At 43.8% G+C, this 27,799-nt stretch overlaps 1 protein-coding gene across 1 annotated transcript in view; it reads right to left on the reverse strand.

Moving 5' to 3' along the window:
* The window catches only part of PTPRD (protein tyrosine phosphatase receptor type D), a 791,067-nt gene that overhangs the window by 534,912 nt on the left and 228,356 nt on the right, over window positions 1-27,799 (reverse strand). The window contains exon 3 of the mRNA XM_066616307.1: window positions 26,429-26,469. The gene's annotated coding sequence lies outside the window, so the exon portion shown is untranslated. The remainder of the gene's footprint in view (window positions 1-26,428; window positions 26,470-27,799) is intronic.

Here is a 27,799-nt window from a genome sequence, read left to right on the forward strand (position 1 = left end):
TCTTTTTTTCCCCAGCCCATGACACAGTGTCAGAGAGATGATGCAGCCCTCCTGCCAAGATGTTTGGACACCCCTGCTCTAGACAGTCAACTGAGAGCCCAATCCTGGGCTCAGTGCCACGGCTTCTTGCCGACGCACACTGTTGCAAACATGCTGTAAGGCAAGTTTGTGGGCCTCACCGCCAGGCTACCGCCCATGGTAGCCCAGCGCCGGCCGGTGCTGGGCTAGTACGGGATAGGCGCCCAGCCTCCGCGGCTCGGCGGTCTCATGAACTGGTCTCACAGGGGGAGGCATTCTGGGGAGTGGGGGGGAAGGGGGAAGGGGCAGAGGGAGGGCAGAAGGAGGTGTGATGGGGAGGCGGGGGGTGGGGAAGGGGGCAGGCAGGAGGCATGCTGGGGGGGAGAGAGGGAGGTGGGTCCGTGGATCTCCGCTCCACCGGATCCAAGGCGCTTGTGGAGGGCTCAGCACCCTACATGAGTGCCTTTACTTTACCGTTGACCTTTTGGTTGGTGGTAAAGTGAGTAGCCCCATTGCAGTGCTGCTTACCTTACCCGGGAGAAGGGGACAAAAGTATGCCCATGGTAGCCCAGGGCGCGAAGAATCCGGCGGCAGCCGTTCTCAGTACCGCTGAGATTGGGTGCCCTGGACAGCTCAGGATTGGGCTGCCCAACTATTGTCAAATATTAAAAACTCACTCGTAGTCCATCAATATGAAGAATGATGTCAGGGTGCTTTGGGAGGGGGAAGATACCAACTATCCCCTTTTAATTTGGTTTTCTCCTCACCTCAGCCCCTAACTGAAACTAATTAAAACCAGGATTCCAACTTCCAACTCTAAAATTTTGGCTAGAGACTGATCATACCTCAGGATTTTTGTATTGCATTAACTATGCTTTAAAACATTATGTAAAATGTAATTTGTCTTAAATATTTGGTATAGATCTTTTTGGTAAAGTGTAAAAATCTCTTGCTTTAGAATTCACAGAACAAGGAATAATTTTTTTCTGAAAAATATGCACATTCATGACCCACAGTGCATGTCTGTGTGTATGTGAGAGAGGGAGAGAAAAATCTCATGGTCTAAGAAGTTTGGGTGGCAAGCCAGTTGGGGGGGGGGTAGAAAAGGTAAAACTATACTGAGGTGCTCATAGCACAGCAGAGCAGGAGAAATACTTCTCTTATGAGCAAGCACATAGCACTGTGGAAAAACAAGAGTGTCAGATTGAAAACATGTGTGAGCATATAAAAGAAGTCTTCGAAGAATTCAATTTAAGCTTGATTTTAAATCTTATTCTGAGGAAAAGAGCCAAGATGAGATAATTTAAGGATCTATTCACACAGTCTGGAAGGATTTAAGCTCATTACTAGGTACAGACCATAAGTATCACTTAGTGGAATCACATACTATATCAGTTCTTCATTCTATGTAATCTCTCCAGAAGATCAGTTAATTAGGGAGCCGTTTTGAGGTAAAGATGTGAGTAGTTAACTCATAGCCCTTTAAGGTTTTTGATTATCTCACAGAAAACAGGGTAGAAAAGTCAAATTTTGATGCAATCGCATAACTTTTCCTCAAGGACGGGGAAGACTTGGTATCGCTAAACTTCTTATGAGAGGACAAGATGAAGGAGTGAGAATCCTCCTAGGTACATTGAAATTGTTAATCACTATGGAAACACAAGCAGTCTTAGAAAAACTCTCTCTTCCCCACTGGTGTACCTTGCTATAAGTATTGCTCTCTGGAGAGCTGTAAGTCCACTTGGCTTCTATCAAACAGACGGCAGACAGCTCCTGAGTGGAATGTCATCTCTTCCCTAAACAGGAGGTTCCCATGCCTTTCCTGAGACCATCAAGGATTCTTCTAAAACCATCTGTTTGCTGTCAACAGATATAGGGCTGTGCATGCTAAATAAACCACAATAATCTCGCTGTATAACACTAACTCAGGTTTATTTTTACATTAACAAAATACATAAGGTTGTGAAAAACCAGGCTTCAGACAGATATTTAATCAGGAATAAAGCGACAACTGTTCAGTAGAAAAATAGCTAAAGTATGAATATCCATTTAAAGAAAAATAAGCAAATTGACTGTCTTGGATAAAATGCAGGCACATCTGAGAAGCTCAGTGGTCGTTAATGTGCGACTACATGAATAAAGTGCATGTAAAATGGGCTCACATCACTCAGACTGTATCAACAAGACTTGGTCATTGGTAACTTTATGAGTCTTAGTATTGTTTTCACACTAGTTCAATATTCAGTATTAAAATATTTTCAACCTGTCAGTTTTAGATGAGCATTGCTTATAATTTTAACCCTTGCACAGAAAAGCATGAAAATTGCTCTGAAGTCCAGGTGGTCACTTCAACTTCGGAGCCAGGTAAGCAGTATAGATTTTATAGAGTCTGGAACACTGTTCTGGCTTTATAAATTAGGTTCCATACACCCAAAATCTGACTCAGCTTGAGGATGAATTTTTCCAGGCAGAAATTCAATAGATCTAGCCTCCCTAATTACTTGCTGGAGGTGCACCTGATGAATTTCTTACTCCAAGGCACAGCACTCCCCAAAATGCTACAATTCCCCCAAATGTTAGAATCTAAAAGTTGATCTATTATTCCAGTGAGTTCTTCAAATAATATTTTCAATATAATCCCTCCCAAGTGCACTTGCCCATGGCTACCCTAGGGATGGCTGAAGCTGTTGAGTTGCCTGAGCTAGACCAACAGTGCCACCCTCTGCACTCCTGCACTGCCCCAAACCCACACATCCCTCACCACACTCCTTTTTCCACACAGGCCCTTTAAACAAGTGGAACATTACAAGTTGTTTAATGAGCCTGGTGGAAGAAGGAGTCAGGTGAGAAGGCCAAGAGCCAGATCATTACACTCCAATGACTGGAATATAGGGATCCTGTCTCTGTACTTCACTCCTGTGTGGGCTGTTTTTTAAAAAGCAGGAAAGGTGAACCTCACTGGCTCCCAGCATACTCCACATTTCCTACTTTAGGGGGCCAGTTTCATTGGCAATGGCAGCTGCATAGCTAAGGAAGAGTTGGGGATGCTGTGCTCCTGGGCATCATGGTTTTGGGGGACGTGGCCTCCCCGGGCCTCAGAACTCCAGTCACGTGTGGAGGGGTACAGGTCAGGGGGTGGCCCAAGTCAGGGGGAAGCCCTGGAAGGTGTGCGCCACGGCGGCACTCCTTCCAGCTATGCCACTGGGCGGTGGACTAGAGGGAAGTGGCAGACACTTGTTCACCATTCTTCCCAATCCGCCACCCGATGTGAATGTCATTGTTGGCCTCAGCCATGGCTCACCTTATAATCTACAATAATTTGTAATGTCTGATTTCTACATATTAGCAGGGCAGGACTCTTTGGCCGCCAAAGCAGCCCAGTGCTTTAGGTCTTCCCATAACCTTGCTGTCCATCTGGTTTTCATTTACCTCATTGTACTAGTAGCAGCAGAAGATGGGGCACTTCCCAAATGCATGTGCTACACTTTGAAGTCTGCGACAGAAGGTCACTGTGACCGAAGTTCACTCTGCTACCTGAAGCGGCATCTTCATCCTGTTTAATCCTGAAGTTGGCCTTATTATTTAGCTACATCTCAAGTGAAAGAACTACTTGGCATCCCTGTCCACTTCTCCAGGCAATGTCTGTAAATGGCAAAAGCAACAACCCAAGAAAACAGCCTAGATAATGTATGCTCCACCTTCCTGATCTCATTAAAAAGGTAATTTTGGATTAACAAAACTACTGCAGAAATGCTTTGTAACAGACTTTAATGTTCATATAAAAGCCACTCATTAGAGAGATAAATATATCTTTAAAAAAATCTAATTGCATTTTCCTCCACTTCTGTTTCAAAGATCCTGATTAGTATATTCATTTTTTTCTTTAATTGTCCATCCACCTTGATATAACTAAACTAGATGAATAACACAGGTAGTAAACTTGTCAGTCAGAACTGTGGTCAATGTGCAATTTTGAAGTAGATTTGTCATTTTCTTTCAGATGATTCTGTTGAGGAACTATAATTGAAACGTATTGAAACATCTCAAACAGACTAACAGAATGTCTTAGAGCAGGGGTGTCAAACTCATTTCATATGGAGGGCGAAATAGCATTCATGATGCCCGCTGAGGGCCGGAACTGACAGCATTAGGCAGAAATGCTATTAAACAGGTCATATATAAATACTGTTATTAATAATAATAATAACAAAAATAAGCACTTTTTCTCACTTAGGAACTAATTAACTGCAAATGACAGAAGAAAAAATACACAAATCTTGATCATATTTCAAGATATGGGAGAGCCTGATTTTCATGCGGGCTGTCTTTGAAGCAGTAACATCGCAGCACTGATCAGCAGCTGAGAACCTGAGGGCCGGATGAAAATCTTACACGGGTCACATCTGGCCCTCAGGCCTTATGTTTGACACCCCTGTCTTAGAGAGTTTCTGCCCATCCATAAAGCCAATGATAGTTTAACTAGGAATAGGCCTTGACCCATTAAATGAAACTTGACGAATTAATGAGTCAAATATTGATAAAATATCTAAAGCAGAATTGAGGTGACTATTCTTAAAGGAACTTTTTTGGCTTGAATTATGCTAATTACAAAGCCCACAGCTTTCCAGATAATTCTAAAGTCATCACACTTACAAAGAATAGAGTCTTTGGAGAACTATAAGACTAAATATGTATAAACTGTGGCATAAACTAGCATAAACTTGTACACTGACATAGTTCCATTATTTCAAAAAAGTACAAGCAAGAAATTACGGGTAGAACATAAAAGCAAATAAAGTTCCTTACATTGCTAGATCATTGGTCCCTACATGTACTTTCTAGGCATTAACTATGGACTCCATTACACTTTGGACTCCACCACATTACAAGGCTCTGTTGCTTGTACACACCTGCCACACATTCAGTGGAAGTGACCAGGATAAAGAGCAATCAAGATGGAACTTGAACACACACCGATTCACTTGGATGGACCAAGTAAGAGTACACAAGCAGCTAATCCTATCCCCCACCATAGTGTAGCATGCAGGCATGCCATGGAGGTGTGCACTGAATGGGGTAAGCAAAAATATATTTCCTTTACCTCTGTGTAGGCCCCCTGATGGCCTATGGGTCTCCTCAGAGCAATGCCAGATATATAGCTGGCATAAGTCCAAGGACAGCCAGGGGGGCAGGATAGACTGAAAATGGGGGAAAAGATCTTGTGCACATGACTGTCACTGGATCCACTCCCTCCATCCCCTGAAATGCCCTAGTTCCTCTTTCAAAGTGCCCTATCACCCTCCTTGCCCACTGAGCACTGCCAACTGCCCACCGTTGCCACTAGTGTATCTCCTCTGGCAGTAGCTGGGCATTTCAGTGGTGTGCACATGTAGTTGCCAGCCACTGGTGGCCTCATGTGAGCATCATCTCTGCATTTGCAATGCCAACAGAGAGGGCCTTTAAGTGATGGAATACTAGCTCCGTCAATGGAAGGCACCCATAGAATTGGGTCCACAAGCATCTTTGCCCCTCACCTTAAATAACCTAGGTTCAGTGATGTCACTGTCCCATCAGATTGGGTGTTTTACAAACATAGGCAACCCACCCACACTCTGTCCCAACCAGTTGGACTTGGATGTCAAATCAGTGGGCATGAGGTATCATTCTTTTTCTTGAACCTGGATGATGAAGGTGGCTAATATACAAAATGACCTGTTTGCTTGGTTGTGCATTCCTTTTGTAATGGTGACACTTTCAGAATGATTCAGTGAAGCCTCTCTCCTCCTTGGGGCTTCCCTTAAGGGGAACAGATGGGGAATGAGAGGGGAAATCAATCATCACACCTCCTAAGAGAAGTACTATTTTAATCCCAACCTATTGCTTGCTTTTCAGCAGGCAGTGAAGACAGTTCTGTCTTACTCCAGTAGATGTTTAAAAAGGCTGGTCTGTGTTAATGTGTTTTCTTTTTTTACTGTGGTAATCGGTTTCTTACTGTTTTTTACTTTGATGCTGTGCTTTATTCTATTTAGTTTTGTTTGCTTGCAGTTTTAAACTGTATATTTGTGTTGGTTGTTACTGTTTTAAATGCTGTAAGTAATCTTGAGAAAATTTTAACAGAGAAAGGCGAGATAGACATTATGTAAATAAATAAATCCAGGCAACTGTCTGAGTGGATAAGATTTAAAAATCAGTAAAGACACTGGCTAGATGGTAATCCTTGATTTGTGCCACTGAGACAACTGTACTGTCTGCCTTTCGTTTTACTTCTGCCTGAAACGTGTGCCCTGATTAAGAGATGCCTATGGGCACCACAGAACACAGACAGGGTTCCTCATCCTGCTGTTGCTAACAGATGAAACATAATAAGAAATCAAGGGTAGTTTTGGCTGCATGGAAGGTGTGACCATATGATATTTGATCTTGTCAATTGCCAAGATTGGACACATCAGTTGTCCAGTGTCCAGATATTTTCTTTCCACTAGCTCGGCTATTTTTGTTCAATTATGGACAGTTTAATAAGGCACATATGTATTTCTAATTCTGTAATGGTAACCTCACTAAAACCCACTGTCAGCCTGAAGAATTTTATCCACTGTATCAAAAAAAAAGTCAAAAATACTGATGAAAGCAACTTTGCAAAAACCCTGTTCCTGTTCCACACCTTTCTCTAGGGATATCCTCTTTTATAAAGGCTCTGTGACTGAAAGACCTTGACCAAAATATCTTCCATACTGTGGAGAAGGAATTACTTTGAGGAGACATTTTAACACCCACATCAAAGTTTCTCCTCTTAACAAGCATGGCCCAGAACAATCTGATCTGAAGCACATAACAGTTCATATGAGAACTAATGATAGATGAAGTGAGCCAGACAAAATAATAATTAATGTGCACTTTAAACCAAGAATTGGGAAATGAGAAACACCTGTAGTGAAGTTCCATAGGGCCAAAATTGGCCCTCCATTTGCTCAGCCTGGATCCTCATGAGCCAGGTTCCTTCATAGCTATGTATAAAAAATATGGTGAGATGATCTGCTGGCTGTATGTAGGACCTCCTCTGGTGCCAATAGCAACTTTCCTCCCAAGGCAAATGGGAACTTTGGGAAAGTGATTTTTGACAGAACCATCATGGGAAAGAGTTATACAAATAAAAAGCAATAAACTGAAAGGTTAACTATATACATTTACAGTTCAATCCTATCTAACCACCCCCCCATTGATGCAGCTGTGCCACCGAAGCATGTACTGCATCCTGTGGAGGTGAGGGGGGGGGAGTCCTGAAGGTCTCCTCCAGGTAAGGGGACATTTGTTCTCTTGTCCAGGGTAAGCTTCAGCGGTCTGAATGGGTCTACTTAGACATGTTCCACCAATTGGCACAAGCGTAAGTGAACCCGGGAGGGCAGATGGAAGCCAGGAAGGGGGATAGGTTATTGGCAGCACTAGTGCTGCCTTCCTGTCCTTGACATAGACTCCTCCCCACTCAGTTCTGCTCATCTCTTGTTCCTGCACTGACTTACTGGCATCAAGACTTTTCCTGGGGCTGCTGGCATGCGACTATGGCTGCTTGCCACTCACAGTGGTGGCCCAGTTGCGTGGAATGTTGTGTCACCTTTTGCATGCTGCGCTACTGGAATGGAGATCTGGAAGCAAAGTGTGCCTGTAGAATTGGGCCCTTACTGTTATGTGTATCAGCACTTACAAAAGTATTTCTTGGTTCACTGACATCTTCATTCACCCACTATCTCTAATGATTACAGAGTTCTGTACAGCAGTATGTATGTATGCAGTGATGCACAAGTTTCGGTCTGGCAGGGAGTGGTTGTGTCTTAAGCTCTGGCACCTCGCTTTTTAAAACTTTTATAAATTAAGCACTAATTACATGTTCTTTCAGAGACTAGGGGATGGACAGAATGAATTTCAGGAAGTAGGTCAAGAATGTTACGGATATTATTCTATTTCAAATTGTGAGCATTTCATTTCATGCATGCAGAAGCTCGAAGAAGGAAGAGTTGGTGAAGCATAGTGTCTAAGAGACTGAGCTTCACATCAGGGTTTCCCAGATCAACTCTCACTTCTGCCACAAGCTCACTTGGTGGCCCCCAGCAAGCTGCTCCCTCTCAACCTCAACTGCAATATGGAGATAATAATACTTCTCTTTCAGCGTTGTTGTAAAGAAAGCACCAAGAAAATACATGTGAATTGCTTTGCATACCCAGAAAATGCCATATAAGTTAGATGTTCTTAACACAGAATAAAGCATACAATTCCGCCTTAGCAGCAACCCTAAGAGAAAAAAGCTGAAATACTGAGGAGATGTAAAGAAATGATCTTTGCTTTTAATAACATGTAATTCTACCAATACCTCTCCTATTTAACATTTATTTCACACCAGATGTGCAATTCTATTTATTTAATGGGAGGACAAATGCTTCCTTTATCCTCAAAGGATATTATCTTTGCCTTTTAATGGCAAGCAAACAGAGTAAAACTCTTTGAACGTTTGCATTGTTCAGACCGAACAGCTTGGGCATTAATGATTTGTGCAAATATAGGGAACATAAGTCATACTTTCCATATTTGAACATATCATTGTCGCCCCAGAGAGACATGTGGCATCCTTTTTATATGGATACACCACCCCCATCTCCCTATGAAGGATGATGTCTGATTTCCCACTTGTACATTTACCGTATGTGAAAATACAGAAACATAACCCATGCCCTGATTGTATATTATTCTGTTCAAATTCTAGTCTGTTTCTCTTGAACAACTGACAAGGAGGTCAAGTGGTGAAAAATTAGGAAAATTTAAATTCTGAGAATGTACCTGTGCTCAAGCACCTGTGTAGGCTTGCCTAATGATATACCATTAGGCAGTAACTGAGCACATATATCCAACACACCTTCATGTCAAATGGATCTATGAGCATGGTCTGGAAACCAGCAAAGTTGTAGAGAGCTTTCGTTTGGTGAGGTGACAAAAGGAGAAGACATTTGGCATGTCTTTGACATGTTTGGCATTTTGTCCATTGTCTCATTCAAGTTTTTCACATTGCTAGTGTTCAAGTGTGTAGTGAAAATCCTGGATTTTTCCCTATTTTTTCATATTTTGAACTCTTCTAAATACCCAGAAGCTTAGGATTCTTCAGCATCCTAAAAAGGTGGCTGAATTGTCCTGACCAGTAGCCGTTTCGGTAACTGAGCTTTTTGCTGAACTTCTCCATCTTCCCCCTTGATCAGTACACAGAGAAACTTGAATTTTAGCCACTACACTGGACCATGAAGCCCACCTGATGTCAAAGGATGTGAAATTCAGAAACTCAGGTGGATCCCAAATGACCAATTCTCCCAGGTAAACGGCTATTGCCCACTAGCTATATAAAGAAGGGGCACATATGATGCCCTTGGGCATGATGCCCAGGTTCATAACTGGAAGTAGCTGGTTGGCAACCTTATGGTTGGCAACCTTCAGTCTCGAAAGGCTATGGTATAAGCCTACAGCACCCGGTATTCTCAGGCAGTCTCCCATCCAAGTACTAACCAGGCCTGACCCTGCTTAGCTTCCAAGATCAGAAGAGATCGGGCATGTGTAGGGTAACAGTTGCAGCTTCATGAAATTCCTGCCTGCTCACTTTACAGCAAGTGCGAGTGGAGGGACCAGAACGCTGGAACAAGATGAGCAATTCAGGTAGGGATTTTTATTTCATTTGCCACTTGCATTTTAACCTCTTTGACAACCTTTGCTGCCACCTCCTTTTCCTGTTTTTGTTTTTGACAGTTTATCAGTGCCTTGCTTTCATCCCCTGATCTTTTTTTTATCCACTGGTTTGATTAATTAACCTTTTAATAAACGTCTTGTACTTTTACTGCATTACTGTTCTGGTCTCTGTTCTCTCAGAAGGGAGCAGGATGCCACATCTCTCAGACTCTTATAGTCTGTTATTGATTGATTTTAAGTGATCCTCCCAAAATTTGAGGTTCTCCGTTAACTTGGGAGAGAGGCTTTCGGTGTGAACTTCCTTCTTTTGGGTGGTGGCAGTGGAGACTTGTCTTTTCCCAGTTCATTTCCAGTTTACTAAAGGGTGAACCGAAGAGTGAAGAAGAGAAAGTGAAAAGGGTCCTGTCACTCATCACGAGACACTGCAACCTTTTGGCCCCTTTGCTTCCATTACAAAGCGTCACAGCCATATTTCCGACCTGCCAATATAATGCTCAAAATAGTCTAGGAAATTTTGCCAGCCATCCTTTAGCCAGGTATGGCACATGACAAATCACTACAAAGAAAAGCACAAGGATAGTTTGTGAGGATACACCTCCCCATCTGGATCAAGAAAGGGGTGGCTATGTGCACCTTGTCATGAGCTACAAAGACTTCAGTGGCTAATAAACATCTAAATGTACCACATCATCACCAATCTGTACTCACATCCATATGGATGGGTCTGTCAACTGCAAATGCACTCAAATCAAAGGCGGATATTTGAACTTTTTGCCTATGAATAGCAGCATCCAAATACTCTTCTGTCTAAGCAAACTGATGGCTGGATTCAGGCAAATGTCTCCCTCTGAAACAGCTCCTCTCTGTACACAACTAATATTCCAAGACAGAACATTTAGCCAAAATCACAGGAGACTCCCATCTCTCCTCCCATCTCACTGAAGCTGAATTCAAAGTACTATATGTCAGTCTCACTCCTGCTTGTTTTTAGAATAATGCAAAATTCAAGACATACCATTTCTTCCATGCTTTCATACAATATTTTTTTTCAACAAAACTGATCATCGCCTAGACTAGATTTTTAAAAAATAATCTTGCAAGGTAGAAGCTGAATCCACTGGACTTCTCATTATATGTAAAACTAGGAATTAGAGATGCACTGCTTCCAGACATGCTTTAATCAGTCAAACTGAATAATTAAAACAATCTAGTAATTTTTCAACTTCAACCAAGTCCCACCAAGATCCAAGTAACATTAATTAGGGGGGATCAGAGGGCAGGAAATATTACACATGACTTGTGGAGAAGTATAATTTACAATATTAAATCAGAACACAACTACCACTTTCCTGTAGCAACAAATAATCGACACCTATATCCCTTTCTGTGAGCAAATAAAACAATACATGCAATCGGAGGCCATGGGTTTGGCTGCTGGTTTCAAATCAGTAGTCAGTCCCAGGTTCCTTTGTGCCCTGGCCAAAGTAGCTTACTGATTTCCACACTCCACCTCATTAGTTCCTTTATTAGTTGGTGGAGCCTCTCACAAACAGAGCATAGCTTCTCTGACTGCCTGGGTGAGACTTCCTCCAGTCCCTCTATCACTGGAACCTCATACCCTAAACCTAAATGTGGCTCACTTCATCCTGCCCTGGCACTGTGCCTCTTTCACTATCCTTCCCTCAAGTCTTTGCTTCTGAACTTGTTGCCCAATTCCCTTCCTTCCTTCAGCTGCCTCATCCTATATAAACAATCTGTTATTTAGTTTCTTTCTTCTGGAGCTCTGTTATAATTTAGACATCCAGCACAGCTTTCTTGTCTGCATAGATCAGTGGTTCCCAACATTGTGGTCTGTGGACCACAGGTGGTCTGCGAGACCCTGAAAAGTGGTCCGTGAGGTTTCAGAAAAAAAAGTTGATGGCCTTCTATCACTTCCAGCCTCTTGTTGAGGGGGTGCTCCCCCATGGACCACCAGAGAAGAAGAAGAATGGACACGAGCAACCACATCCAGCACTTCCAGCATCTTTCCAAGTGAGTGCTTCCCCATGGACAACTAAAGAAGGCAGAGAACAGACAGCCAGCAAGCCAGCACTAAACTGTCAGCTGCAGCTGTGGACAGTCCATTCTCTGCTCTCTCTGGTAGTTTGTGGGGAAATGGTTGCTTGGCAAGACGCTTTCCCATAGACCACCACAGAGGGCAGAGAACAGCCGCAGCCAGCACTTCCAGTGTCTCACCGAGTGCTTCTCCACAGACTACCAAATTTAACTGTATTTTTGTGTGTGCAGGGAGTTGCATGTGGTCCACAATGATTCCAATTTTTGCCTCAGTGGTCCACGGACTCCTAAAGGTTGGGAACCACCAGCATAGATACTCCTCCTACAGCTGGCACCAGCTGAGACACTGGTCGTTGGAGGGTTCACCCAGCCAGGCCAACCGTGAACCACCATACTAGTAATAGCAATGATAGCACCCAAGACACTGTTGCTGACTGCCATGGGAATCTTGTGCAGGGCTTTAACCCAGGGCCCCAGCAAACTGGCATCAGCACTTGTACCCATGTTTATGTCCCTTTCTTGCCAAAAGTATGGAATCTCTTCTTTCCGTGGGTTCTTTAACCAATGCTCCTTTCTCATCAGCCCCTACTTTCCAGAATTCCCCAAATCCTTGAATTTACTTCTACATTTTCTATCTGTTTTTCAGGCATCTCCTTCTTTTTCCAGTTCTTTCTTGAGTTTGTGTCTCTTTAAGCCAAGTTCTTGCAAACAGCAGATGAGGATGAAGTGGCAATCCTGTGTCTGAATTATACCACTTCAGATTGTTAGTGTGGGCTCACTTAATTTACTGCTTCTCCATGCCAAACAACAACAGTCACTGCTTGGCAGCAGAAAATTAGCATGTCCAGAAGAAGCCCAGAGTAGAACATATCCCCCAACATATAATCTTCCATGTGATAAGGTTTTTGTTCCAGATGAGCATTCAGATCAATGTAAGCATCCACCAGCAATCTGAGTAGTACAGTCAAAACACAAGTTACCACTTCATCTGCTATTGGTGAGAACCAGACCTTACTCCACTAATTTACTCCAGCTCTGTAGCTATTTCATCACATGATTAGTCAGTATTACCACCAACTAAACTACTGGCTTTGTAATTTTTTATACTAGAAAATGGAACTCATATTGGTACAACTATGCAAACAAATTTCTAAGCAAGTCTACACAAAGCAGCTATGCAAAAAAGAAAAAAAAAGAATGAAACTTTAAATAATTGGTAAAATCACCATTAAAATGTGTATTATTATGCAGTGTAATAATTACATGCTTGATCATGGGGCATATTCATTGATCTAATGTCTGTGATTAGAATGAAGGGAAGAAAAAAATCCAACAGGACTACCCAAGGATGGCAAACAATAAGCCAAAATTTCAAACATGTTATTAAGATATACAGCAGCCTCAGCAAGAGAGCAGCCTATCACACTGTTAATTGCTGGTGTCTATTGCTTTTTAGCCATTTTTTTCCCCTTCCTTGAGCTCCTTACAGGTTTTAGTCCATTCAAAAGGGAGAATAGTGCATTAATGAACATTTTAATGAAACCACTCTGTAATAATCCAAACTTTGCCTAGATTCACAGCTTCAGTTGATTTTCTCTCTTGTTGTACAGTAATTGCATATTACCAGCACCTCCAACATGGCTGTAAACCTGAATAAATGATTAGCTTTTAAACTTCAAGAAATAGCGCAGAGCTGGTTTACACAAGCTTAGCACTTAGTTAATTAATAACAGCCTAATCCTATCCCTGATTTATGGTGGCGGATCTCACAATCTGCCACTGCAAACCCTGGACTGGTGGAGCAAAAACTCTGGACTGCCACTTCAGAGCCACTGGCATAAATGGCTGGAGGCCCTGCATATGTGAGAGTGGATCCCAGACAGCCTGCCAGAGCAGGTAGGTCGGTGGTGTGGGCGGTTTGAGGGAGGACTGTGGGCAGTTCAGGGCAGAGAGCCGGCCAAGACAGAAGGCAGATCTGGAGCAGGAGGGGGAGGATATTGAAGCCACCAGCGGACACCAAGATCCTACCCCTTTCCCTACCCCAAACCACCTCTGAGCCTCCTTGGACTCACTCCAACAAATTAGCTAAGATGTATGTGGCCTGCACATGCCTGATCCTGACTGATCTCAGAAGCTAAGCAGGGTCAGTCCTGGTTAGTACTTAGATGGGAGACTGCCTGGGAATACTGGGTGCTATAGGCTTTATACCATAGTCTTTCGAGACTGAAGGTTGCCAACCAAGCAGCATGCTATGGGCTGTGGAGGATAGAACTGGGTCCTAAGTTATACTACTGTACAGTAGCTGAGAAGAAACACTGAATTTTGGTTATCGTCAACAGTTTGTGGAACATGTATTGGCTATATGTGTTCTACTAAAAATATTAGAAAAAAAGAACCTTGTGATTGATTGTTCTTGCACAGCTTTTACGTATATGTCCAACGATACTCACTTTCAACCAATGGAATGAGTACCACTGTGGTCCTTCACAATATGGTAGGTGATAGTTAGCCATGCACTGCTACTGCAATATAAACCATATTGTACTGTCTTCCTGGCCCAACCTTACTGTAAGTGGAGATGGCCAAGGTGAGAGTAAGGTGCAGCTCAGCATTATCCTTCTTCTACAACTATTATGTTGGCTATTATCATGCAAGCACTGGAGGAAGAATTGGGGAGAACCTGCTGTATCTTGCTTCCTTCAGAACAGTAGCAGCAGTTGCTAAGTAGATGGGCAGGACACAAATACAAAGGGCTGTTCTTATGTTCTTATGTTATGAGGTTTGGAGGATTATTGTTGGGTTGAAAGGTAGGACTTTGGGAACCGGTTGAGTGGGATCCAGGATGTTTGAGATGACCATTAAGAGCCATCCAGACTTGCACTTCAAAGCCAAGATATACCAGTAACAGCTCTATGACTTGGACTGAGATTATGCAAAGCGAAGTAAAAATATGACGCCAGTCTAACATACTCTGCAGAAATGGCCCCTTAATATTTGCTTTTATAGAACACATAGCAAGCTGTGGATGTCATCTATTTGAAGTTTTATGCTGTGAAAGACATCCGTTTACAGACATTTATCTTTGCTGCTGTTTTGAAACATCATTACTTCCCATTATGAGCTCTTGCACTGAACTCTTAGTATGCCTCTTAACCTTTTCCAGAAAATGGCCTTTTTAACACCATAAAGAGCAAATGCTTCACCAAGGTCCAAAACATCAAGGCAATTCAATCAAGCCAGGGCCATCTCAGGCAGCAGGCTTTTACAGTAGTTCACTCAAATGAGACCCTTGACCAGATCTTTCTAAAATTAGCTGCAGATGGTAGCCCTCCATTAAAGTCATAATCTTTTTAAAGGAAATAGTTTTAGTGGACTTACTTTGTTTATCCTATTAACATATGGCACTCGTATAAGAACATTGTCACCTCTAAAGCTATATTTCTCTGTAAAATTTTGCCCTTGTAGAGTTAAAATAAAGTTATTTTAACGATAGTGAAAGAGATGGAATTTGTGCATTATGTGTATGTGTCTATGTGTGATGTGTTTGTGCATGTGCACATATGTGCCTTACAGAGCAATCCTAACTTGCTAACCTGCAGGCCTGCGCTGTATGCAGCGCAAGTTTGGGGTTGACTGAGATTCGGCCAAGGCAAGGGGAAACTTTTCCCTTACCTCTGGAAGAGTCTCAGTGGCCCCAGTGGGTCTACTCAAATCTGCACCACCAGATGAGCTCTGCGCGCCCCTGGAACAGAGGTTAGAATTTGGCATAACTGCTGGGTCCTGACCCCGCCTCCCTCTCCCTGCCTGCCTGCCCCAAGGAACGCCTACTGCCTGCACTTCCCTTGCCCTGAAACGCCTCCTCCCCACCCTCTGCCCATCTTCCCTAGACCCTTGTGGCAGCCAAACTCACCCAGAACAAACTCACCTGCTGTCACCGCAGACACTGGATCCGACCTCCATGGACCAACGTCGCTCTGTACGCCAGCATGGCTTGCTCAGAAGGAGGTGCAAATGTGCTTTACGGTGTGTTTGCAACCCTCCTGGGCTGACACAAGTCCCTTACGCTAGCTCAGAGTGTTGCAAAAGTTCCATAAGGCACTTTCAGGCCACTAGGTGAGGAGGGAGACAGAGCTGAACCCCACAGAACCGGCACAATGGTAGGCTGCATCAGCTGAGTCAGGCTGGCGCAGGGGCTTGAGGAGGGAAGAGAGGAAGGAAGAGGAAGGAAGAGAGATGTTCTGGGAAAGGGGGAGGGCCAGTGGTAGGCAGGCCCGTGAGTAGGCTGGGGCAGAGTGGGGAGTGGCCAGATCCTGAACCCAACCCCACTCCTGGGAGACCCAGTACCGCTCCAGGCTGCTTGAATCTGCACCACCACTTTAGGTGGTGCAGTTCCAAGTAGCCCCACTGGAGCTGCTGTGGCATTACCTGGGATAAGGGGAATGAAGTTCCCTTGCCCAGGGTTGAGCTGCAGGTAGCCCCAATCCTGCTCTGGATACAGGGCAGGCCAGTCAACCTTCCTATTCCAGTGCAGGATAAGTTTGGGCTGCCCATTATGCTGAATTGATAGTTTTCGCGTAGGACATACATGTGGATAAATGTCCAGCATATTTCTGTATACTTTGCTTACTGGTTTTGAGTCCAGCTTTTGGGGAGAGGCAGTGGTGCCAGCTTATTCTGTGAAATGCTCAGTCTGTGCCAGCTCTTCTCATGATGCTTGGGAACTGGGCAGCAGACAGAGTTGCTCCACCACCTGCAGTTACAGTGGTGGCAGTGAAGGACTCTTGGTCACCCAGGTGATGGTGGGGAGCAACTGGTGGAGCAGAAGCTTCTCTTTCTTCCCCTGGTACCATTTTACAGTTCCCAGATGCCCTGCCTAGATACTACACGGAGGGGGAAACATCTGTGATTGTTAAATGGCACTGGGGGAAGAAGAGAATGGGCCACAGTTGCTGCCACCCATTTCCTTCCAGTAAACCAGCCAGTTGCCTAGAGTCAAATGGGAAGGCTTGTCAAGAGGCAATGGGAAGCAGTCTGCAGCAGAAGTCTCTCTTGCCTTTCTTCAGTCTAACAATTCCCAGATTCCCCAGCTCCCAATGTTGCATTGGCGAGAAGATAATTTTGTAACTGTGACATGGCACAGGCAGAAGAAGAAAAGGGTTCATTGCTACTCCACAATTGCCCAGTAATCATCCCCAAAGGGCCTGGCTTCCTGGGTGGCCAGGCCTGGGTGTGGTTTCTTACTTCTGGCATGAGCTCCACCAGGCCTCACTTACAGAGCTATCCCTGTTGCACAAAGGCCCCAAGAAGATAAGAGTATTTAGCCAAAGGCATCCTTGGTGATGCCCTAGAAAAGTGCAATAAAGGTGTCCTAGGCCGCAATCCAGAGGAGAAGATGGGCTGGCACAAGTCCCTTGTGCCAATTTGTGAACATGTCATGAAGTAGTTAGTGCCTCCTGTAGAGCCAGCTGAGCAAGTTCACCCTGGCATAGGGAGGCTGGTGCGGGGAGTTGGAAAGGGTGGTGGGAGGGTGGAACAGGGACATATTTGGGCAGGGAGGGTGGACCAGGATGGGAGGGGGGTGGGACTGGCCTCTCACCTTAGGCCAGATCCTAATCCGTCCCCAGACCAGTCGGCCTTACACAGGACACTAGGATTTGCACTAGCAAAATCACTGGTGCAAATCTGTGTAGCCCCATGGGGTGACTCATGCATGACACAGGGTAAGGGTAAAAAATTCCCTTATCCTGAGTTGTGCTCCAGCCTGCATCTAACTTGTTCTGGATACAGCGCAGGCCAGTGCCTGCCTATTCCAGCGCAGGTTAGGATTGGGCTGCTAGTCACTCTTGTCCTCAGGAGCATAGGCAATTGTGAATACAATGACTGGGTATGTATCCCTCCCCCCCCCCCAAGATGGGAATGAATCAGCTCATGCAATACAAATAGAGTCTTTGGCTGGGAGAGGGAGAAGGCAGCGCTTAGCAGATTTGTTAACAAGCACATAATAATAGTATTAAGACTACAGAGATATTGCTTTGCGGCATACAAACTCACAAAGCAGTAAGAGGCCACCATTCTGATGTATTATTTCTCTTGACTTTCTCCCATTGTCACCTGCTTCTCAGGCTGTTGCAGTTAAACATCTCCTGTGTGCTCTTTCACAATAATAGGCACCGTGGCATTCAAATATACACTGAAAGACCTCCTATCTACTTCAAGTTGGTACTCCCTTTGTACCTTAATTTGAATACAGCCCACAGTGCCTGTGGTTAGGCTTTTCTGATGTATCTGTTTCGTTGGTAAAATCTAAACATTTGAATCTTTGTAAAAAAATGAAGTATGTCATAGGCAGACTTTGTGTTCCCTGGTGGCTGCGGGAACTACCTTAGAGAGCGAGAGAGAGTTCTCGCTGTTGTAAAAGGGGCAATGCAGCACTTATATAACTGACGGTTTTCATAACCTTGTTGGCTTTCATGAAGATTCAATTTTGGAAATGACGTCATTACTGTGTGCAGGTATTCACACAGCGAGGGTGAATACCTGCACACAGCATAAAGTAGTGATTCATTATGAAGATGGCAGCAAAATGGAAACACATTACTTATGCAATATCCAGAACTAACGGGCTGCTTTTGCTAGGATTTCAGCATTGGTACATAAACAAGTCCTGGAGCTTTTGTTTCTACCAAATGCCTGAACTCATTGCTTATCAGGGATAGCAGCAAGAGAGAAAAACTGCATCATAAGTAGCACTGAATTTTTTTAAGACAGTATGCAATTAGATCTTTTGCAGAAAAGGACTCACTTTTTAAAATGAAGCTATTGGTACTGGGAAAACAAGCACCTTCCTAGGTATCAACTACTGAACTACACTGACAGCCCAATTCTATGTACATCTACTCAGAAGTAAGTCCCATTTTAGTCAATGGGGTTCACCCCCAGGTAAATGTGGATAGGATTGACGCCTGAGAAAGGTAGTGCTCTAGTGGGATTTTGTTGTTTTTCAAGATTAGGCAAGCACAGAATCAAAAGAAGCCCTACTTTCACCATTTCAATGTCCTTTGATCTCTATAATCAGTACCACTTTCTCACACAAGTAATGCACATTTTCCTCTAAATACACAAATTACTGTAAGTCTTCTTGGAAGAAGTACAGTAATGGCTTTTAGGAAAGAGAGCAATTACCGTTTTCAGATATTTCATGAAAGAAAATGGTTCAGGGGTTTTCTGATTTGCTGCCTAATGTTATTTATTTGAGCTTCAACCTTGTCTGCTGGTATTCATTTGCATCTTTTTAGATTGTGAGCCCTTTTGGGACAGGGAGCCATTCAGTTATTTGATTTTTCTCTGTAAACCGCTTTGTGAACTTTTAGTTGAAAAGCGGTATATAAATACTGTTAATAATAATAAATAAATGGCAGTGTTGCTATTGGCTTCATCAGGAAAAGGATTGGGCATTTGGGTTTTAGAACCAAGTTGCATTTTTGTAACATTTATTTCCCCTTCAATCAACTTCCTGACTACTTCTCAATCCTGTTCTCTTTTCTGAAAAGGCACATTGGTCTGCCTTACTACACATGGCATGATAAAACACAATTAATTTCTATTAAGTGCTCCCAAACAAGTACAACCTACTGTAAATACACCAGTCAATTAGCTCTTTTAACTGACTCCTAATATTTGTTTCTGGTATTGATTTCTAACTCAAAACTGGAAAGCAAGATAAGATCATGCTTTAATTACATGGTCCTTTAGTTCGGAGAAACCAGTAACACTGTCATTTTCTTTGAATAATACTATAATGCCCTTTGTGTAGTGGATGCAAGTGGATGCAGTCCTAAAATGCTGCAAAGAGATCATCGTCACTGAGCTGCATGAAATCCTCTGTCTCTGCTGGAGAGAAGGTGGAGTACCTCAAGACATGAGGGATGCAAACATCATCACGCTGTACAAGAACAAAGGTGACAGGGGTGACTGCAACAACTACCGCGGCATCTCTCTCCTTAGCGTTGTAGGAAAGCTGTTTGCCCGAGTTGTACTAAAGAGGCTCCAGGTACTTGCAGAGAGCGTCTATCCAGAATCGCAGTGTGGATTCCGAGCCAACAGGTCCACCACTGATATGGTATTCTCCCTTAGACAACTGCAGGAGAAATGCAGGGAACAACGACAGCCACTCTTTATAGCCTTCATAGATCTCACAAAGGCTTTCGACCTGGTCAGCAGAGACGGCCTCTTCAAGATTCTCCCCAAGATTGGATGTCCACCCAGGCTCCTCAGCATCATCAGATCTTTCCACAAGGACATGAAGGGCACTGTTGTCTTCGATGGCTCCACATCAGACCCTTTTGACATCCGAAGCGGAGTGAAGCAGGGCTGTGTTCTTGCACCAACCTTGTTTGGGATTTTCTTCGCTGTCCTGCTGAAGCAGGCCTTTGGAACTGCAACAGAAGGCATCTATCTCCGGACCAGATCAGACGGAAAGCTCTTCAACCTCTCCAGACTGAGAGCAAAATCCAAAGTCCAGCTGAAATGTCTGCGTGACTTCCTCTTTGCCGACGATGCAGCTGTCACTACCCACTCTGCCAAAGATCTCCAGCAGCTCATGGATCGTTTTAGCAAGGCCTGCCAAGATTTTGGACTGACAATCAGCCTGAAGAAAACACAGGTCATGGTTCAGGATGTGGACTCACCTCCCTGCATTACAATCTCTGAGCATGAACTGGAGGTTGTCCATGACTTTGTGTACCTTGGCTCAACGATCTCCGACACACATTCTCTCGATACCGAGCTAAACAAGCGCATCGGTAAAGCAGCTACCACGTTTTCCAGACTCACAAAGAGAGTCTGGTCCAACAAGAAGCTGACGGAACATACCAAGATCCAGGTCTACAGAGCTTGCGTCCTGAGTACACTTCTGTACTGCAGCGAGTCATGGACTCTTCGCTCACAACAGGAGAGGAAACTGAGCGCTTTCCACATGCGCTGCCTCCGACGCATCCTCGGTATCACCTGGCAGGACAAAGTTCCAAACAACACAGTCCTGGAACGTGCTGGAATCCCTAGCATGTATTCACTGCTGAAACAGAGACGCCTGCGTTGGCTTGGTCATGTCGTGAGAATGGATGATGGCCGGATCCCAAAGGATCTCCTCTATGGAGAACTTGTGCAAGGAAAGCGCCCTACAGGTAGACCACAGCTGCGATACAAGGACATCTGCAAGAGGGATCTGAAGGCCTTAGGAGTGGACCTCAACAAGTGGGAAACCCTGGCCTCTGAGCGGCCCGCTTGGAGGCAGGCTGTGCAGCATGGCCTTTCCCAGTTTGAAGAGACACTTTGCCAACAGTCTGAGGCAAAGAGGCAAAGAAGGAAGGCCCATAGCCAGGGAGACAGACCAGGGACGGACTGCACTTGCTCCCGGTGTGGAAGGGATTGTCACTCCCGGATTGGCCTTTTCAGCCACACTAGACGCTGTGCCAGAACCACCTTTCAGAGCGCGATACCATAGTCTTTCGAGACTGAAGGTTGCCAATACAATAGTGGATGCAAGATAAATGCAACCTCTGCAGATAACATGGAGTAAAGCAGCAACACCAGTGGCTTATATAGCCCCATATCTCAAAGCAAAACAACTGGGAGGAGATAAAGTTGACTTAGATCTGATATCAAGCTGGAAAAAAATAGCTTAAAATCAAAGCATTATCAATTCCTCCAGTTCAGCAATATGCTTACAAAAGAATCAGTATATCTAAAGGTGATATGATTAAACAGTGGAGATAGCCAAGTCATATTTTTCATTGACGGAAAGTCTGCCAGCTTCTGTAAGTGCTAGAGTCTAGCTACAAAGGAGGATATGGAACTTCTCAAGCACTATCTACAGGAGTTTATCTTTCTGCTCAAGTCCATACACACAGAGAAGGAGAAAGGGAATATTGCATAGCTTGGAGGACACAGTGTTTTGCTCCCCCATGCCCCATCCTCCTTCTGTCAGCACATAATCTCGTCTGTGCAGTCACTGAACACAGGACGTCCCATAAGGCTGAACACAGGGGTTTATAACAGATTCCCCACAATCAAAGCACACAAATAAAATCATAATGCTTCAGTGGTAACGGTGTCCATTGGATGTCAGATAATTCAAATTAACCTTGATTACAGGTACAATTTAGCATTTATGAGCTGCCATTGTTTTCCCAACAAGAAATCAGGGGTTCATTTAAAAGAATGGTCATTAAAAATATTGGACAAGTTAGAGCCCAAGCTACAGAAATGAAAAGAAAAAAAGGTAGACACACCCCTCTCTCAATATATCCACTCTGTATAATCACTGGCTGCATGTTTCTCCATGGATTAAAATGTAGCATAGCATACCAGCATACTATGTTGTTCAAATATTTTAAAAAGTCTATGCATTATGTCTTTTCCAACATGGATTATGAAGAGTGGATTTTCTTGTTTTAAAGTATATTGATGTCTGGCCATCAGCTTAAAGGGGTTGCACAGTCCCATCTCAGTTAAATGGATTGTGGTTAGCAATCAAAGGTCTAGAGCACTTTCTGAACTCTCTCCTGTATTTGCAGATTTCATTTTTTTTCACTTCTCCAACTGACAAACTATCTCACTATATCAGGATTTATTTGCCTGTTCACATTATGAAAGCTGTCTTAAATCACTCTTTCTTCCACTCTGAGTGCAGATGGCTGAAAGTAGGGGAATGGCAACTTCTTGCTTGCCCACTATAGCAACTTCTACCAGAGGAGGATGAAGAGGCTATTTGAACTATTGTGATTATCTGTGATCCTGGATACTGTGATCCTGTGAAGTACTGTACTTAGCTTGGGAGTGGCTCAGGTAAAACCAGTTTCATAGGAAAGCATTGCAAGCTCTTTGTTAAACACAGCAATGGGGCCAAATCACACATTACATTTACTCCAGGCTGGTTTCCAATGATTCACTCCAGTGAATCTACCCTTGATTGAAGAAGTTATCTTAAGCCATCGTAAGTTGTAAAATGTTACAGTAACCAACCATTTTCTGTTGCATGGTCAGAGGTGTTACTAGGGTGGAGGGGTACCTGCCCGAGGCACTATGCCAGGAGAGGGGGCGCAATGTCTAAGGTAGTCACTTTTGGGTTCTCCTGGAAGAGGAAGCGCTGGTGGCTTCACACCCCCATTCCTTTGGGTACCATCCACAGGAGATAGAATGGGGGCATGAAGCTGCTAGTACCTCCTGCTACAAAGAGAACCCAGAAGTGACATTACAATATTATGTGACATTGTGACATCACTGCTCCGGTGCTGGGGCTTCTAGTTACACCTATCTGTTTGGTCACAGACTTTTGATTTCTGATTCAATACAACTGTTAAGTGTAGGGGCTTAGGTCTGCCACCTACAAGTTCTGAGTACCAGTCTACTGCACTAATTGGGCATGTAGACCTGGTTTTGTTGTATTGTAATCATGCCCCTTTTCATGTTTTTACTTTTTCTCCTCCACCTTTTCTCTGAAGCCTCAACATCCTGGCACACACCTTCTACAATCCACATAAGCTACCTTTGTAAAACTCACTCTTTTTTTTCTCTTTCTCTTTGCATTCCCTGATATAACTGATCAAGGCCAATCCAAGACCTCCCAGTACTGTAGATCATGTGCCAGTGTTCCCTTCCTTGTTTGGATATGTGCTAGACTCTGTGTTGGAGGAATTTAAAAATTGTTTCCTTTTGGGGGGGGGGGAAGCAGAGTAGCTTAAGCAGCGGATCCCCCATTTTGGGTATCACCCCAGGGAACCTCCCTCACCTGGCTGACTGCTAATCAATAAAAAAAGACAAAGAGGCAATGTCTTGTTAAAGTTGCAAAAAAAAAGTTATTTACTTACAGTTCCATTGAGTGTATATTTACAGCATCTGATTAGGATCAGAGGTTCAGCTAGCACTTAGAGATAGCAAGGCCCTGGAGCTGCCTTGCCCTGCATGCCCTGTGCTCAAGATGGCCTGGGCATCAGAGCCCTGGTGTGTGTATCTTAACAGGTAGGTGGTCAGAGGACAAGAGGAAGTGCTCAGAGGGGAAGGGAAGGATAAAGGGTTAGGGCCACACCCCACAAGGATCACAGAGAGAACAGGTAGAAAGGTCAGAGTCACTGGGCCATAGCTTGACCCCTTCTGGACAGCATCCTGCCCCCTCTGGACAGCAGACAGAGTTGCACCAACTCCAACACTCTTTTCCTCCCTGGTTTGGGAAAGGAAGAGGCAGGCAGAGTGAAAGAGGAAGTGCAAAGGAGAGGATAGTCATGAGTTAGAGCAATATTCCCCAACTTGAGGGTTGCAACCCTCAGGACAGACATTCTCAACTTCATTTGGGATGCTACCCCCCCACACACATGCATTTGGTGGTAGCTTTGGCAAAACTCAGGTACTAATGGCACCTACAGGTGCCCATTTGGGTTGCTACCCTCCTTAAGGAGGTAGCATGCCAAACTCTGCTAGAGCATCTTTGTCACTGTAGCTCACCACTCTCTTGTCCTCCTCACTTCCTTCTGTTCCACCCCTCCACCCTTTCCAATTCAGGAAGTGGGAGGAAGAGGAAGAGCAGTGGAAGCCAGTGGGTGGGCAGAGATGGACACTTCCTGCTGAACTTTGACCTGAAGCAACTGCCTCAATTTGTCTTATGGATGGGCTGTTCCTGTAACTGTTGTTGGTAAAAATGGAAAATACTGTATTGAAAAATGGAAAAAAAAATTGTGAAAAATACAGTATAAAATATTGTAAGCTGTTCAAGATAGGGACTATCTTTTCCTTATTACATAACCACATCAATAACGCTAAATAAATACATAAGCAACAATCATTGCAGGGTTTTTCATAACAAAATACAGACCCTGATTATAACCAACAACACATTTATTACCAAAAGACTATACGGAAATTCTATATAACCTTGGTCTGCAGATTTCCTTGTTGAAATAGAACATTCCAGAAGAAAACTGTCACATTTTTCTATGTAACCATGTCAGTAATTATTATAGAATGACATTTGGCCTAGGTAGCTGTATTCTCATTATGAGTAAGTTTGATGTTAACATACTGGATTCTGTACATGACCATGAAGGCTTCCCCTTAACACCAGTGCCTACTCTGCAAATGAACTGCAGTGCAAGTGTAAAAACTTACAGCCCAATCCTATGCATGTCTACTCAGAAGTAAGTCCCATTAGAGTCAATGGAGCTTACTCCCAGGAAAATGTGGATAGGATTGGGCTGCCAGTGAGGCATAGCATGCAAGATGCACCATTTATACTCGCCTATAGGTCAAAAAATTTATGCCTAAAAAAAATTGAGCCTGAGATCCTGGGTCGACTTATACCAGGGTCAATGCAATGAATGGAGCAGGATCCTCTGGGAGCTTCTGGGAAGCTTATGGAGGCTCAGAAGCCTTCTGGTGAAGGGGGGGCTGGAAATGGGCTGAGAAGCAGGAAGCAGGTGAAGAAAAAGGAGAATTTTTACCAGTAATTACGGTATTCAGAGGCAGCCATTTTAACCTCGTCTCCAGACAGGAAGAGAAGTGAAGGTGTTTCTGGGGATTGTAGCCTGTATGGGCTGCTGCTATGGAATGCAGCACATACTCCCACAAAGCCCCCCCACAATTCCCAGAAGCTCCTTTGTCTCCCTTCCAGTTTGGAGAAGAAGGGAAATGCCTCCTTTTCTTTTGCTGCTGGCTCTGAACATTCCTGGCAAGTCATTTGCAAAGAATTTACCACCCCCCTCCCCCAGTTTAGGGGTCTGGTTTTTAAAAACCGAGGATGTGATCCTCATTTCCATCTGAAACGAAGTCCCAGGCTGCAATGCACCGTTACTTAAGAATAACACCCATGGAAAGCAGTGGGTCTGCTTCTGACTCAGTAGGGTTACAACTGGGCGCAGCTCAGTCCTTGTTGCTTGTCTCCCTGCTGTGAACTGAATTGCACACTCCCAATTACATGTTTTATGTTGCATGTTCTATGCAGAGCCTGTGGCTTAACACACCAGGCACCTTAAAGAAGGATTTGATTGATGGTTCCATTGGTATGCTGTTTACAGGCACTTACTCTGACAGCGTTTACACAAATGTTGGGAAGACCAGAATTTTAAAAGTTAATGTCAAAAATGCATTTTATGATCTTTTATTGTATTTTTAATAAGTTAGAAACTGCAGTTTTTAGGTAACAATTATTGGAAGGTCATTTTTTCAGGATCTGGCCTCGGGTAAAATCAGACAAAACTATAGTCAGACACCCCCCCCCCCCTAAGTTTAACCCCTGACTTATCGGAGGGTAATAGAAAATTCCATGATTGTTGGCTCAAAACCTGGCCTCGACTTATCTGTGAGGTCGATTTATAGCTGGGTGCCTGCAGTGTGTTTTTGGGCAGTTGTGAAATGGTGCAGAGTGGGCACTAGTCATTCTGTAATTGCGAAAATATTTCTTGCAAACATTATTTTTCCAGATATTATATTATAAAGGAAAACACTGAAATGCAGGGTGCATCTTTTTTTCTTCTTCCTTCAATTCAAGTTCTAGATTTCTATTTAATATACCATCTGACAAGTCCCACTTAGAAATTAAGCATTTTTCTTCTTCAACACCAAGAAAAAAAAAGTATACATAAAATCTTACTTTGGTGTTCTTAGAATTCTGCTGCTGCCCAGACTTCTCACCTAAAACAAGAAAACAATTCAATGCACACTGTCAGAAAATACGTAACATTTTCATCATTCCAATATTGAAACATGTTTCTCCTTTTATTTTACTCAATGAAATCCAACTAGTGAGACATAATGTATATAGAATGATAATCTGATATGAGAGCGACACATATAGATATAGGGCCTAATTCTATGCTTAGAATTAGGCACGTGGTATAGCAGTACAGAAACGGACACTGCTATATCCTGCAGGACCACAGCAGCAGCTGGATGCCTTATTGGGGTAAGGGAACATCTTACTGTAGAGCTCCAGCGGCCCCAATGGGTCTACTCAGATCCATACCAACTACTTAGCTGGTACAGAACCGAAGAGACCTGTGCCAGGCTCCAAGGCTTGGGAGAGGGGATAGGATGCGGTGGCAGCCTCTGCCACCATTCCCATCCCCCTCCTGGACCTCAACCACACTCTGGCTTACCCTTCCCCTCCGTATTTCCACCTCCCACACAATTCAAGATGGTGGCATCCAGGAGAGTCAGGCAATGGTGCAGCCATGACAGTGCTCCGTGACTGCAGGGCTCTGTGATTGGGTAAGGTCTGGAACTGTTGCCCCAAGCCCTGCTGTCCTGGTGTCTTTCCCTGACTTCCCAGACTTCTGCCTGCCTTGCTCCTCAATAAGAGCCCAATCCTATGCATGTCTACTCAGAAATAAGTCCCATTGTAGTCAATGAAGCTTACTCCCAGGTAAGTGTGGGAAGGATTGCAGCCTAACAGCCCAATCCTATGCATGTCTACTCAGAAGTAAGTCCCATTGGAGCCAATGGGGCTTACTCCCAGGAAAGTGTGGATAGGATTGTGCTGTAAGACATTTCAGCCAATCACTGCTAGGACACCATCATCATCAAATTGGTCAGTATATTACAGTATGCATTTTAAAATAATAATAAAGAACAGTACATTTTTATATGATAATAAAGTTGTTCTGCTATACAGCAGATGTTTAAAACTCAGTGTTTGGACACAGTCATATATTAAGTTTGTATTTAAATTACTGTTGAGGAGGTCTGAGGTCCATTTTTCTGCCTCAAAGTACAGCACAAATAGAGAAATTAACCACAACAAAGGAATCCTCCCTGTTGCTCAGAGCGGTAATTTTGCACTAGGAAATAAATGGGCTAAATTTGTATTCAGCATTGCAAAGGAATAAATTAAGACTGTTGGGAAGACAAAATTCTTTTTGGGGGAAATAGTCTGACACACTTTTTTTTAAAAGAAAAGGTCTGACATGCTTTTGCTAAAGGTTTCTGTTGCCTGATATTCGATTTAGACTGGGTGTTACTATAG

The sequence above is a fragment of the Tiliqua scincoides genome, chromosome 2 (assembly GCF_035046505.1).
Source record: "Tiliqua scincoides isolate rTilSci1 chromosome 2, rTilSci1.hap2, whole genome shotgun sequence".
In the NCBI taxonomy this organism is placed as follows: Eukaryota; Metazoa; Chordata; class Lepidosauria; order Squamata; family Scincidae; genus Tiliqua; species Tiliqua scincoides.